General features: G+C 32.8%; 1 protein-coding gene across 1 annotated transcript in view; it reads right to left on the reverse strand.

The window, feature by feature from the left end:
- The window catches only part of pxb (putative Hedgehog signaling attenuator pxb), a 72,374-nt gene extending 61,496 nt beyond the window's left edge, over window positions 1-10,878 (reverse strand). The window contains exon 1 of the mRNA XM_085189403.1: window positions 10,843-10,878. The gene's annotated coding sequence lies outside the window, so the exon portion shown is untranslated. The remainder of the gene's footprint in view (window positions 1-10,842) is intronic.
- Between the last annotated feature and the right edge of the window lie 4,056 nt (window positions 10,879-14,934).

Here is a 14,934-nt window from a genome sequence, read left to right on the forward strand (position 1 = left end):
GGTATAAAATCATACATGGTAAGATATAACAGACTTTCGGAGTTATGAGGAATTTCTGCGTGCGGCTAGCTATGAAGGTGAGAAGGGGAGAAGCAGCATATTATAAGTTTTACATTTTATAGCATTTAAAAAAAAAAACAAAATTCTCTACCTGTCTTATGCATCTTCTTCAAGTGATAAATATATTAACATGCTTTTTAAAAAATATGTCGAAAGCGGAGAACGAAGCATCTTGACGGTAGGACTCTACTATATGCAAGACAAAGCATCAAACTAAAAAAAATAACCAAATATTCTGTCCACCTTTCTCTCTCTCTCTCTCACTCTCCCTATACCTATCATGCTATATTAGAAACATAGCATGAAGCTATCAAAAAGCTTTTCATTGAGATCTAAACTCGCTATTTAAGCTTACTCCATGATGGGATCGAGGTTCATCAAGATCTAAAATAGATTTTGAATCCATGAGATATGTCTCAATTTGGCACACAACCATCAATAGCTTGTGATGTTGTCCTTTATTAGCCGTCGTATTGACATATCTAACTAAATCAGAATCGGGCCAAATATTTGGATGTACCATTAAGCAAATGGAATCATGGTGGTGCTCTTCCCAATTTATTTGTAGTAAATCGTTGTATAGAAAGAAAGTGATCATAAAATAACGAATTTAGATCCATATTTTGCTCTAAATACGGTTATGGGTTCGGACCCCAGTCCTGGAAATGAGTATATTTCCAAAAAGGAGGAGATTCTCAATCCTCAAGGTGTTGCGCCATTTACTAATAAGCCATATCTTTTAAATAAGCAGAAAGTAGAGTATGAAGTGCCTTAACTCTAGGCTCCTTTTGCCATTTTACCATGCTAAACCTATTTTTTTTATAAAAGTTAACAAAAATGTAAATAAATATTACGATAACGAACGCTCTGGCATCTGTCGCCGATGAGATAACAATGGCCATGTAACAGTTTGTTTTGTTGTTGTACTGATTGGAGTCGCGGAAATTGGTATAGTGACGGCCAATATGTGAGTTTTGATTAAAAATTTTCATGTAAACGTCCATTTTGTGCCATTGAAAGGGTTTAAAAATCTTAAATAAAAATCAGTCAATGTTTTATTATTATATTTTTTTATTTCGAAGTTTTCTATTTTAATGACACGTCCATAAGCTCTATTTTATATCACCTAGTTTGAACGTATAAAATGAAATGTCTTAACACTAAGTTCTCTGCCAAGCTACTACAGGCGGAATTCAGCGTGAAACTAAAAGAAGAGACATTAAACAGATAAAAAATATATATTTATGATCACGCGAACCCAAATGAAAAACCAATTTTGTATACAAAAACAACTAATATCCATCTCAATAATTAAAGCTACCCACACGAGCCATATTTGCAAATTCAACCACAATTTCTAAAATAAAGTCATTAACTATTTCAACCATAAAATAACGGCTGGCCATTTAATAAAAAAACGACGGCAGCTGGCACCGAAGCCAATAATAAAGTAGGAATGTAGAGGGATGGTCACTACGCATTATCTTAATTCTGATATGCTTTACAAAGGAGCGTTGCGCGACATATGCCAGGCTAGTAGGGTAGCGACAGTTGCACTCGGGTTATCTTGTATACTATTAAAATAACAATAAACACACCTGTATTTGAGTTTGGTCTTTATTTCTGTTTGAATTTGAAAGGTAAATGATATAGTTAACTAAATGTTTAGGAAAAATGGTCTATAAATGATAATGGAGGATTATAAATTATTTTTATTTCTTATCTCTATTGAAAATACCTCTCTCGGCGTTAAGTTCCACCACTTAACACTCAAAAAGAGTTTATTACCGTTTTATCACTATATACATACAATTTTAATAACAAGCTAAATAAAATAAAAAAGAATATTTCTCAAAATGACTACGCCATATCTAAATATCCATGCCCAACCATATCAAAATGGGACCAAATAAGTAATTTCTCCTTTTTAAAACTTCTGTAATTGAAATAAAATAAACAATTAAAACACTACTTCCATCTACAAAAACAAACACAATTTTTACGACTTGCATAACAGTACATTCGTATCAAACAACGCCATATCGTAAATTGTAAGTTGTCAGCGCACCAAATCCTTAGCTGTCAATCGGTAGCCATCTATTATAGCTATCTTCTTCACTCATCGCGACAACGACCACTGACGTCGAAAAAAATAACAGATAGAGGAACTTAGCTGGTCTGTCGGGCCGAGGTGAAACTTAGATAATAATCTCCGAATAATTTCTGGGAACCCTTGGGGCCTTTAGGACCTGTAGGCTTTGTTTTATGATGACTTTATTAAGTTCACACTTGGTGGGTTCTAGGAATGAGCTGTCATGTTTCGGAAGCTATTCTTAAACCACTGGGTAATGGTACTGATGGTTGCCAATTCAATTCTCTAACATTTTACTATTGAAATATTTTACCTAGAATAATGATTAAAATTTACATATAAAATGTTATATTATTAGGGAATAAAAATGGACAGTGAGGGCGCTTCTATTTAAATTTGAAGGGTTCTGAACGTAAATGAGCCATGCCTGATTAGAACCCCAAATATATTGTGACCAAATTTAGTTTACTAGATTATAGAATTAACTCAACTTAAATTTAGTAAAACTCACATATACTAAAGATGTATTGAATATTGCTTATAATAACACAAAGCGGCCAACATCAAAGTGAACGATCACTACCCAAGAACTACAATCTAAAGCAGAACAGTATAAAGACATAAATATAATAGATAATCGTCTCGACACCAGTATTTGTGAGCTATTCCACGAACAAATTGCCCCCAAAACTTTAAAGAAAACTGAGGTCGACTTCATAAATTGAGATATCTGGTCAGTTTACCCATGCATCGTTATTGTCGCCTTTTTTTATACCCGAGCAGGTAAAGATTCAAACGGCATACGGTCTTATAAATCGCTTTCCATGAATCGTTGATTGATGATGTATTAAATTATTGAATCATAAACGCATCGATGAAGTCGTTCAAAGCTTATTTTAAAGGTGTTGATCGTATTTTACATAATAGTTTTAAGTCGTTTTGATATATTAACACAATATACGGTTGTACTGTAAGGGTGTTTGTTGTATCTCCATATGTTTAGTTGTAAGCTAAGTAAGCTGTTATAGTTTGAAAATTTTATTATCAGTCGTGTTTTTTTAAATTCTTATCTGATACACTTTACTCATAAAATGTTCTCGTTGAAAGCTAAAATAATTTCATTTTTTTTTCCAGCTTCACTCTATACCCCGCAACTATCAGGATAGGCAGAGGGAGCTTTGTGTTATGACACTCCGTTCCTCCGTTATAGTAGTTCCTAGTGAAAGAAGAAATGAAAATATAAAGAATTGAACTCACAACCAGTCGTGTTCACAGTTCCCTTGCTCCACGACTGACCTCGATCATAATATACAAAGGAGTTACAGATTCACCTTCCAACGTAAAAGCTCATCCAAAACTAGAACGAAACACTAGAAAGCTGAATTATCGTAATTCTACAATACTAACGTTTGACAAATGACGCTGCCGTACTATTTGACAAGCTTAATGCAGTACAGTAGTTAGGCGCTAGTTGCCTAGTTTCGAAATACGAGCTAAATCTATTTGTTCGCGTCTAAATGCTAAATGTTGTGTTTCTTGCTGGTGACGTGTTGAAATGAATTACGTATTGTGGGTAGATAGATTTTTAGTTCAAAAAAGATTTTAAAAAATCAGGAATTTTTTTTATATGAAGATTTGAGGTTGTCAACGCAGTGGTACAACGTTTGAGTGAAAACCCGACAGTTGTGAGTTCGATTTTCACTCGGAAGAATGTTATTTCTTTTTCTTACACTAGCACGAAGAAAAAGCTCGAAGTTAAGTTCTGCCATTCTAATTGCAATGTCTTGAAAATTCGCTGAAAAATGGAAAACTGAGTGTCTTATTAGTATATTCCCTCTGCGTTAATTGCGGGATACATCGTGAAGAAAAAAAAGACAAAAAACATTTATTAAAAAAAACGCACACTTAAAATTTCTCTATTATAAGGTCCATTTTACGTTTAAGTTTCAACAGTAAAACTCAAATAACTTTACTACAATAGTTAACTTTAACGATACTACCAACGGTGACTTGCGAGACCTTTTGTTTAAAGTGCGCTTTGTTTAGAGCCCTAGAAGTAACGATATTAAATTAAATTTATTCACTTTCCTATGTACCAGTATGTTTTTGAACTTTATTATGTCCTTAACACTTTTATTTATGTTTCTCTACAGGTCGTTATGACCCAACGGCACAGGGCCTGGCTGGAAACACGGCGCTTGTGGGTTCGATTCGAAATCAGGAGAGTGAATAATTTTTATTCCACATAATACAAAACACTCACTGTATCACACTCAAAGTTTCCATCAAAATATATGCCAATTTTACTTCTTTTTTTTCTATTTAAAATTATTTTTATTTTATGTAAGGCCTTATTGTGTAAAAAATAATATAAAAATACAAGTTTCCCTTCTATTTGTTCAAATATCAAAGTCACGATCTTCTAACACTTAACGGCCGACGAAAAAAAAAGAACACTGCGTGACAATTGTTAATATTTTTTATCAAACATTTCTTTCTTATAAAGCACTTCAGAAAGGACAAATAGATACTCGAAATACAATGAGTCAGTAGCGGTGTATTCATAGTCGTAGACGAAGTAAACAAACTTTAGTCTTAGAAAAATAAGGGTTTTTTTTTTAAATCATAAAATCGTTTATTGTTGGATTTTTAACTGCTTGGCGCCAGTGAACATCTTGTTTTAAAATCCATATGTGTCGTAATGTGTTTTACCCTGTGGCACCGTGGAAAAGTGTAGATGACAAGTTGAAATCAAGGAGTAGTGTTTTCAGTTTAATTATACCATCGAGTGCAAAAGGAAGATATAATTTAATTGTCTTACTTATACAGACTTACTTGTCTTAATTAAATATACTTAATACATGAACGATGATGTAAATTTTATACGCATATATATTATATTTTATACGGTTAGTGATCTGAGATAAAACCAAATAAAATTTGTTACTAATAATCAACATTTTTAATATTTTTCTTATTAAAGATAAACCATTAAATATATAAATTATATTATTAATAATATTCCTTAGTGCCGAAATTTCATTGAAATAAATCTAATTGACAGTCAGCTTTACCATACAAAGTACCTGATACCACCCAAATTATCAAACGACAATTATACCTAAAATTTGTTCACATGGGTCATTTGGGTCTCTAATAAATGTATGAATAAATCGTTTATTGCAACGAAACTATCCCTTTGTACCACTCTTTGTTGTATTAATGTTTTGAATTGTATATATAATGGAACGCTATAGAAATAATCAAAATATGAATGTGGGGTAGATTCGACCATCTGTCGCCCGGGGGTTGGAATCCATTTGGATATTGATGGCGTTTTCATGTTACGGTTAAATAAATTTTTGCATGTAAAGTTAGCAGGTAGCCGGCATAATTTTTTTTGTCGTATGTTATTAATATTTTTATTAAGGTAATATTATGTTAAATTTAGGTGCAAAATTAAAGGTACAGTGTTAGACTAAGTAACTTTAGTTTCATTACAAAATCTACATTAAAATTAATAATAATGATTTTATTTTCTTAAGAACTTTACTGAAGAAATTTCTTCGTATTTTTAACAAAATTTTCTACAAAATGATTATAGTATTTCTTTTGACTAACTAACTATTACAAAATTTAAGTAGAAAACTAAAACATAAAATAAAAAACTTCGCAACAATTGTGCATTTACCTATACATTTTATTAATAAATAAAAGCCAATATAAAACTAACACAAAACAATATTTTATAACGAAACAATAGAAAAAATACTTCTATTTGTTAAAGCAAAATATTTTTTGGAGCACTCGTAATGGAGGTACGAGTACGGACTACGCTGGACCTAACGCTAACACTAATAACACAAGTCCATAAAAACTAGTCAGCTAACAAACCCAGCCCGAATATAACACCGGCATATGGCATGAAACGAAACGAGAAAAAAATATAATACTACCCACATTCACGAAAATTTATAACACGTCAAATCTGTGGAGAAATGGTTTCCTTTGGATAGGAACGTTTTATATGAAATTAATTGCGCCTTCGCTAGCTTGCATCTGCCGCCTTTGTCCCTTTTTTATCATCCGAAAATAGATATATATGAAACGTCCACATACAATAATAATCAAAACAGCTTCACGCTGTATCCCGCACACAGCAGGGTCAGCAGAGGTTTCTGGAGCCTCGACCAGAGTTCAGAAGTGGAAATATAAATTTAAATAAATAACACATTTCCTCGAATGGAGATCGAATCATCGAACCCAGAACCAGTTGCGTTTAAGTCAAACTTGGTGCCTCTGTGCCACAACTATCCTCAACATAAATAATACAACCAAATGACCTTCAGTATCGAATTCGCTCATTAAAATTCATGTAACCGATACCAAAAGTCGATAATTATTCGAATGCCTAACTCTGATATACAATGTTTAAAATGAAACCTCTCACTCACGTTACCAATAGCGATCGTCATAAACCCCGATAATGAACGTCTCGAAGCGAATGCCTATATTACATTTCAATTACCATATAAAATGTACCAAGCCGATCCAGCCCAACTCCATCGATAATCATCTAATCAGGGATCATTCAATAACTTTTATTTGAGGCCTCGATGTTTCGTTCGTGTAATAAAAAGCTCTACTCGAGCGTGGAGAAAGGTTAAATTGCCTTGGACCTGTTAACGGCTGGAGGGAACCTCTTGTTTTATCTTAAAGAATTTCACGTCGTCTATTTCTAGCACGTCATGTGTAAAACAAAACGAGTGCCCCGATAGCTCTAATCACGGCCCCTTTGAGCTCATTTCTGAAAGGCACAATTTCCACATGACATTCTTATTTCCTAAAGGTATGGTTGGAAACGTCAATGAGTTCGTAATCGAGATTCGAAACGCAAAACGATGTACGCTGTCGATGCTATGGCAGTTCAAAAAGTTGACACGAAAAAATAAAAATTGGACGCTATGTGAGTCTGTTACGTGCCCGTCGGTTGGTTTTATTTAAAAAATAAAACCGCTGCCCCGCCTCATTTACCTCCATTGTTTAGAATTAAATGCGTTCTCTCATACTTTCTAAGTTCAAATATTTCGTGTTTTCCCAAATCGTTGGGAACGTTTAAAAAACTTTACAACTTAATTGCGTACATATGTTAGTGGGCACGATTTATAATGGGACCCTTCCCTCCTTTGCGCCATAATAAATTTCCGAGGAGACAATCAAGTTATTCGCGGCATCGACAAAAAACAAATGAAGAAAACAAAGCGCATAATGAATTAAACAACATAATAAGAAGATTTGGGATGGGGAACCATGGACACCTGCGAGGAACTCAAACGTCTTCATTATAACAACCTGTACAGGTGCATTCTGATTGGAGGTTGCGGACTATAATTGATAGTTAAATTTATGCTGTATTAAGGTTTGGACGCTATTGGGGAGACCGCCTTTTCATTAGTTTATTAGCTGGTTTTAGTTTGCGTATTTTTTTTTTATTTTATTAGACAGGTTGCAAGGCCTAAATAATAAATATATTTTTTTAGCTGTATCAGACGTATAACAGGAGACTTGTATTAAGACATTTAATTCCCTATTTTCCGACCGACCGTTACTCGGTAGAACTTAACGCCGCACTCTGTCTTGTTACTCGAAGTAGGGATCGAACTCGCAACCATACGCATACGCTATTCTCTCGCGTCACGAAGGCCAATATAAATATTACATGGAATATGAACTTTAGTGATGTGCTCAACAGATTTAATTTATGTATACCATAATTGCATCTCACTTTAATAATAAATTTAAATATAACATATATATTTATATCTTTCTTAATTTACTTTGTCAATTATTTCTAAAAAAACAAACAAACACTATAAGCCATTCAAATATAACTTAGATTAGATTACATAAGAACAATACAACGAAGTCACGATCATAGTAATTGTCTCATCAGCTGTCAGGCACCCCAGGGGTAACGGAGGGGAAGAACCGACCTCGCTGACCCATCCGTCAAACAGGAGACATCTGTTTCACCATGTCAAACCGCCAGTTACTACATACAAGTTAAAACTGTTTTCGAAGAAAGAGATTTCGTGTTGACAAGCGTCGCTTGGATTTATGAGGGATTTAAACCATCTGTGTGAGTACCTTGATTCGTTCAGCAAAAACTTGTGACTTAATTGGTCTGATTTATGTTTATTTATTCGTATGTTTGGTTTGTAAACGTTTATTAGTGTTGTTGGGTTTTAATTCTCTTTTAGGGTAACATGACTGGCTGTAATAGAGAACAAGTGTACGTGGTGCCAGGAAGAGTTGGGTAGAAATGTTCTATGAATTTCGTTTATACGCTATTTCATCATTAAATGTGATAAAATTATATTTTTTGCGTATATAATGTTGTTGATGAAACTTACATAAATTAAACTAGCTGTCACTCACGACTTTCTTTGCGTATACTTTAAGATGTACAACGGAGAATCTGGAGAAAAATGCACTACACTTCCTACATGCCAAATTTCAACTTTTTAAGTCCAGTAGTTCCTTTCGTCTGTGCGTTGTCCGTCACTCAGTAACGCAAAATATTTATACGAAATTATAATAATTTTATAGATTTTATATATTTTCAACTATTTTTTAGACAACAGAAATTTAATATTTCATTGAAACACTGACCCATTTCACCAATGGACATTGTAATAGGACGGCCGTTTTAAAAATTGCATCGCTATAACAGCACAAAAGGTCTTATTTTAAAAATCCGGGCAAGATTATGGTTACTATAAAAGAATGGAACGTTTGGTGCCGGAGGCCAGCAATTTCCTTTTAGCTACCGAAATACTGTAAGAAATATGCGAAACAACTTTGATTGTATACCAGAGAAGGAGAAACTTTGTTTGCCTTGAATCATCCTGAGATTTGCGCCATAGATCTTAAGTCTTAGGAATAAGGTTGAAAATGCGACAGTAATAATGTGAATTGTAGTCAACAGTTCACCACTCTTCGTTGTTTACAACAGTCATTAGCGTGTTTCGCGATCATACTGCATTTTTATATTTATTAGAAGCAATGCTTTGCTTAGAAGTTAGTGTGATAACGAGTTTTATATAGTTGGTGAGAAATTATCCTAAAATATGGGTGTTAGGAATTAATTAATAATTATATTGTTTAATTTATAAGTTTTCACCAGGGAAGGTAGAGGGAACCTACTGTTAAATCAATTGAGGAAGTGCACTATTTTTATTTTTCTATTCCTTTAACCTGTTGAAACCTGTTGAATTCCGCCACTCAACATGAAATATCTCGAAAATTGGTCGGAAAGTGGGGAACAGAGTGTTTTATCACTAAATTCACTTTATCTCTCCTATTTCGTGTGGTCCTATAACGTGAAACTTAACAGTATCCAAGAACGATATCGACCCAGAACGGCTCAGATTAGGTACAAATTTTACAATTACTGCTTGAAACAAACAGAAATAAATTCAAAATGAACGAGAAATCTCGTGATTGAGTCGCAAAATATTAAATCACTTGTCTTCTACGAGTATAATACGAATGACAAAGTAAATTAATTGTTCCCAGGGTTAAGTCAATTTATCAATGTAAATTATAATTTGTATTGAATCCGTGATGGCGCAGCGGCATAGTTTTTCACTATAAACGTGACGGTAGTGGGTTCGATATCCACTCCGGAGAATGAATTATTGTTATTTTCTTATTTTTCTTCCAACTGTCTTTTGGGTACGCAACCCTCATAAAAACGGATAAGCAAGGAGAATCTAGTGTAACTTCATCCTCCGCTTTTGGCCCAAATTTTGGCCATTACTACTTGCAGAGAGAGAAAGCAGAACTCAAGACATATAAGTAATTAATTATAATCCATCCCTCGAGTGAGTATCAAACTCACAGTTAACGCTTACTTTGCTCATAGAAAGTATGTGAGAAAATTAGGTAATTTAACACCACATTATGTCTACGAAATGTGGAAATAATAATGATCTAGAAATTCCACTATAAAGTAAATTTATAGCAAGCTATAGGTGCTATCAGACTTTTACTGTTTACACACGAGTACTCTACCTGGTCATACAGTTTTACTATCAATAATTTGACCATAAATACTGGGTATATGGCCACACTAAATTTTTAAATTTATTACTTGCACGCTAAAGTTGAAATTATATTTAACATATTTCATGATTTAGTATCGTAAAATCGATTGCTATGTTTTCATTCATTCATTTGTTAACAGAAGGACAGACTGATTCGAAAATTCGGCACAAAGTTGAGAGAGGAAGTGAGTATCTTAACATTAGTACCCCAGGTTCCCTCTGCCTACCCTGTTATGTACGGGATATAGCGTTAAACTAGAAAGTAAAAAGAAAAAAATACGAACCGACGTATCTTGAATGATTGGGATCCAACTATCACTTGAGGGGGCTTATCTTCCACTTAACACGGAATGTCTCGAATTCGAATGGAGAATGGGGAAAGGAGAGTCTTGGCTATATAGCAGAGTACATATAGATCCTATATAGCAGTGTACGCTGAGGGAACCTAGAGTTAAGATACTCCGTTCTCAACGCACAGCCATTTTCGAGACATTGGTGGGCTCTCACGTTGTAACTGCTATATTAAAACTAAAAAAAGATAATATTAATAAAAAAAATAATACAATATAATGATATACCGACCTTTTCAATGTCATTATTCAAGTCACGACGACATTTGCAAATAATGAGAGGAAGCAATTAATTATAATGTAAAATATTTTATCATTATACACATATTATAATACTAAAACAGCAAAACATATATAAAACAATTGAAAATACTTTAAAGTTTCATTTTATATCGCTTATTTTATGCCATGGTCGTCACATATTAGAATTAAATATACTTACTCATATATAATTTTTGTTTACTTCATTCATCCCCTTCATATGGCAGAGAAAAGTCTCTAACTTTCTAGCTTTTTAAGTGCGTATTTACTGTAATTTAAATAACTTTTCAATTGTTTATGAACGTATTTAAAATATTTTTATATAAAATACACATGTCGGTATAAATCTTATATTAAAAAAATCATTAAACACAAAAAACATCTATACCAATTTGATTTCCTTCGCACGTTATTTTTTTATATTTCAACCAATTTCTGTAGTCAATGCTCTACTGCTATTACTAAACACAGCAGTTGTAGAGCCAAGTTTAAGGAAATTATTATTATAATAATAAAAAATGTGACAATAATCAAGCAATGGCATGTTGTTAAGTATTACACCCTATAATGAACATATAATTATGCTATCATGAAGCAGGATGCTAAAAAAAATAATAACTGGACTTTCGTTGAAAGTACAACCTTGGATATATAGTAGTGTTGATTAAATTATAATTTATTCTTTTGTTCTAGAGGACTGAGAGTAATAGTGACCAAATAATTAACAATAATAAAGCAATTTATTTTTGTTAATGGAAGAAGTTAGAGTTTTTTAAACTATTTTTGATAGATTCTTTTAAAAAAAATGATTTTATCCTTCGCAATCATCACACATCAAAAAGAACTTGGCTTTTTAACCACTACCAATATCATTACCCGTATAACCATCTCTTTCACACAGAGCCGTACTCGGCGAACAAACACCAGTTCAGAATTAAGCAATTATAGTTAATTTCAAATCGCCCCATGGCCAGTCGTGTCGGTAAGAATGTGTTATTTTGTAACGTAATTTGTGAGAAGGCATCCGCTTGAGCAGCTGTAAATTATATTGTATTATATTATATAACGATGAGTGGGCTATTAGTGTTGAATCGTGCTATCTTGAGATTTTGATGAAAGGGAATATTGGAAATGATTGCAAGAGTTTTACAAGATTTTTATTCGTTTATTACACATTTAAATCAACCTTACGCTTTATCCCGCAGGGAACATAGTGTTAAGTTACTCCATTCCCCACTTTACGTGGTATTTTAAACGGTACAAATATATGAATTTTAAAAGGAAGATGGATATAAAACGCTCATATCTTTTAATTGTGTTGACTTCTTAGATTTTTTCTGTGCTTCATTCCACCAAAAACTTGAATATTTAATATTAATTTCAGCTTCAGTTTCTTTCAGCAATTTGTAGCTCTTCTTCTTCGTTTTGACCGAGGGACAGACGAACGATAAGTGATCCTATAAGGGTTATGCTTACACCTTTCGAGGCACGGAACCCTAAAAAAGAATTTAAACAACCATCCATTTAAAAATATATATTATAATATAATTTAAATGGAACTGAACCGACACTACACGTCATATAACATTAATATAAAGTGACTTATCACTGCATCTCTCTGTGATCTAAAGTTAATTTGATTGGACAGTCCCATACAATTTACAACACCGGGCGGGGCCAAAGAGGAATAATTAAAACCATAGATGAATATCTCCTTGATGTTTCCGGTATAGTTGTTAATAGGTAAAAACATTGTTTCTCTTACTAAAGTTAACGATTTTAATGAGCATAAATGGTGGAATTAAATGAGTTATGTATATTTATATAATTGGGTTCCTTGAATTTGTTCTGTTTTGTGGAAAATATATGAAAGTGATTATAAAAAATGCGATGTTTGTAAGTTCTATTCTCCCTCGGGGGAATTAAAATATTTAATGTTTCTTTTATCACTGCTCTGGTAGGCAACGTGCGGCGTTGATATCCGCCACTTAAAGCCACCCAAAGTCGCGAAGCCTCGAACAAATAACACTCGACTTTTACGTACAACTTTTTTAATGTTTTCTAAGAATATCTTACAATATACATAGCATATCTTTTTAGCATTTATTTACGTATGTTTTAGCATTTTCGAAGTAACTTTTATGCGTTATTTATATGAATAATCGACGTAAAATTAATAGGAAATAAAGAAATATTTTATAAGAAGTGTATCGAGTAAAAGATGAGGTCTCAAGAAAAGGAAGCCAATTAAAAAGCTAGGCAATTACTTTTTTCTTGATAGAGCAAAACATTGAAGTGATTGAAACGATGTTTACTTTTATTGAAAATATTAAAACTTGCGGTAAACGGGTGATGAACCTACTAATTATTATTTTTTTAGCTTCACGCATATTGCAGGGTAGGCAGAGGGAACCTGGGAACCTAATGTCAAGATACTCCATTTTCATTTAGACACTTCCCACTTTCCGATAGATTTTAAAGGCATTACTTGTTGAATAGCGGAACTTAAAACCGCGTTTAACCTTACCTCGTTGAGTATTATATTTATATGTACCTACTTTTATAAAGAACCTAGTATTAAGGCACCCCATTCTCCACTTTCCTCCCCATTTTCAACATAAGTGGCGTAACTTAACGCCGCGTTTCATTAATATATTTAAAATTTAAATAGCAAACAATGAAAAAAATCCATATATTAGACGTGTCAAGTTCGTTTATGTCAACATAATGTCTATTTGTCTAATGACTTTGCTAAGTAATATTAGCTAGAGGTAATATAATACAAGCTTATTACATATTCGTAGACCGAAGTAATGGGATATGATAGGTGTTTAGCATATTATGGTTCTTAATAATATATATATGTATATTTTGACGTCGTTATAATGTTATTGTTATACTGTTATTGTATAATATTAATAGGGGAATAAAAAAATAGGTTAAAAATAACGGATTTCAAGAATTAAAAAGCATAAAAAACTTAATAAAGATTAAATTAAGAATATTTCTGCAAACCTAACTATATCCAAAGATAATAAATACAATACTATAAATATATACAATAAATCGGTTAGAATTTTAGTAAAATAGAATATTGTAAAGTCATAACTTTAACGAGACTTTCATTTGCTCTAGAATTTTTGATTAGGACTACAAATCTTTGATTTATTTAACAATTTTTTTTATATATAAAATATATATTTACTTATCTCAATCTTAATAGTAATATCGCGATTTAAATCAATTGGCAGAGACAATTAAAATTTTTTACTGAAAATTCTCTCCATAGTATAGTACCAATAATACAAAAGTCTATGCTCTAAAATGCTTACTAAGAAAAACGATTTTTTGCAGTGTTAAGATATTCTTCCGCTTCACTTACAAACATTGTTTGTTGACTTACGGAGCACAACGCCGCACGTCTTCTACCAGACAAATTATTTTTGAACAATAAACGGGATTCGAACCCACACCCATCACATTTACAGACGCAAACCGCCCCACTGGGCTACGGCGGCTTCATAAATAAATAATGTATACGAAAATTTAAAGCACACCATTACGGCGTTAATGTAGGGAAATTTCTGTCTTGCAGTATTAGCTATCAGGTCCTACGGGATACCGTTTGAGATGCAAATTCTGTGAGAGATATTAGTTGCTGGTTTATTGGTTCTGAACCTGGGCGGTAAGTTGCGGTTAAGCTTATTATTAAAATATTATATATATATATATATATATTTATATTATATATTATATATATATATATATATTTATATTATATATTAAGGCTGTTGCATAGCGTGTGTCTGTAAGCGTGGTAGTTATGAATTCGATTCCCACTCAGGGAATACAACTTTATTCATTTAGTTCAATAGTAACAAGGCAAAACGCGAATAATTTATTTAATTTATTTTTCGCAATAGGAATTGAACCCACAATCTTTGCAATTATAGTCAGACGACGCCTTATATTGGAATCGATGTCAATTTTTTATAGCTATATTCCACACACAGCAGGAGTGGGCAGAGGGAACCTAGGAACCTTAAATTAAGACACTTACGAT

This window comes from Heliconius melpomene, chromosome 8 (genome assembly GCF_056956725.1).
Source record: "Heliconius melpomene rosina isolate 202511_hmr_F chromosome 8, ASM5695672v1, whole genome shotgun sequence".
Taxonomy (NCBI): Eukaryota; Metazoa; Arthropoda; class Insecta; order Lepidoptera; family Nymphalidae; genus Heliconius; species Heliconius melpomene.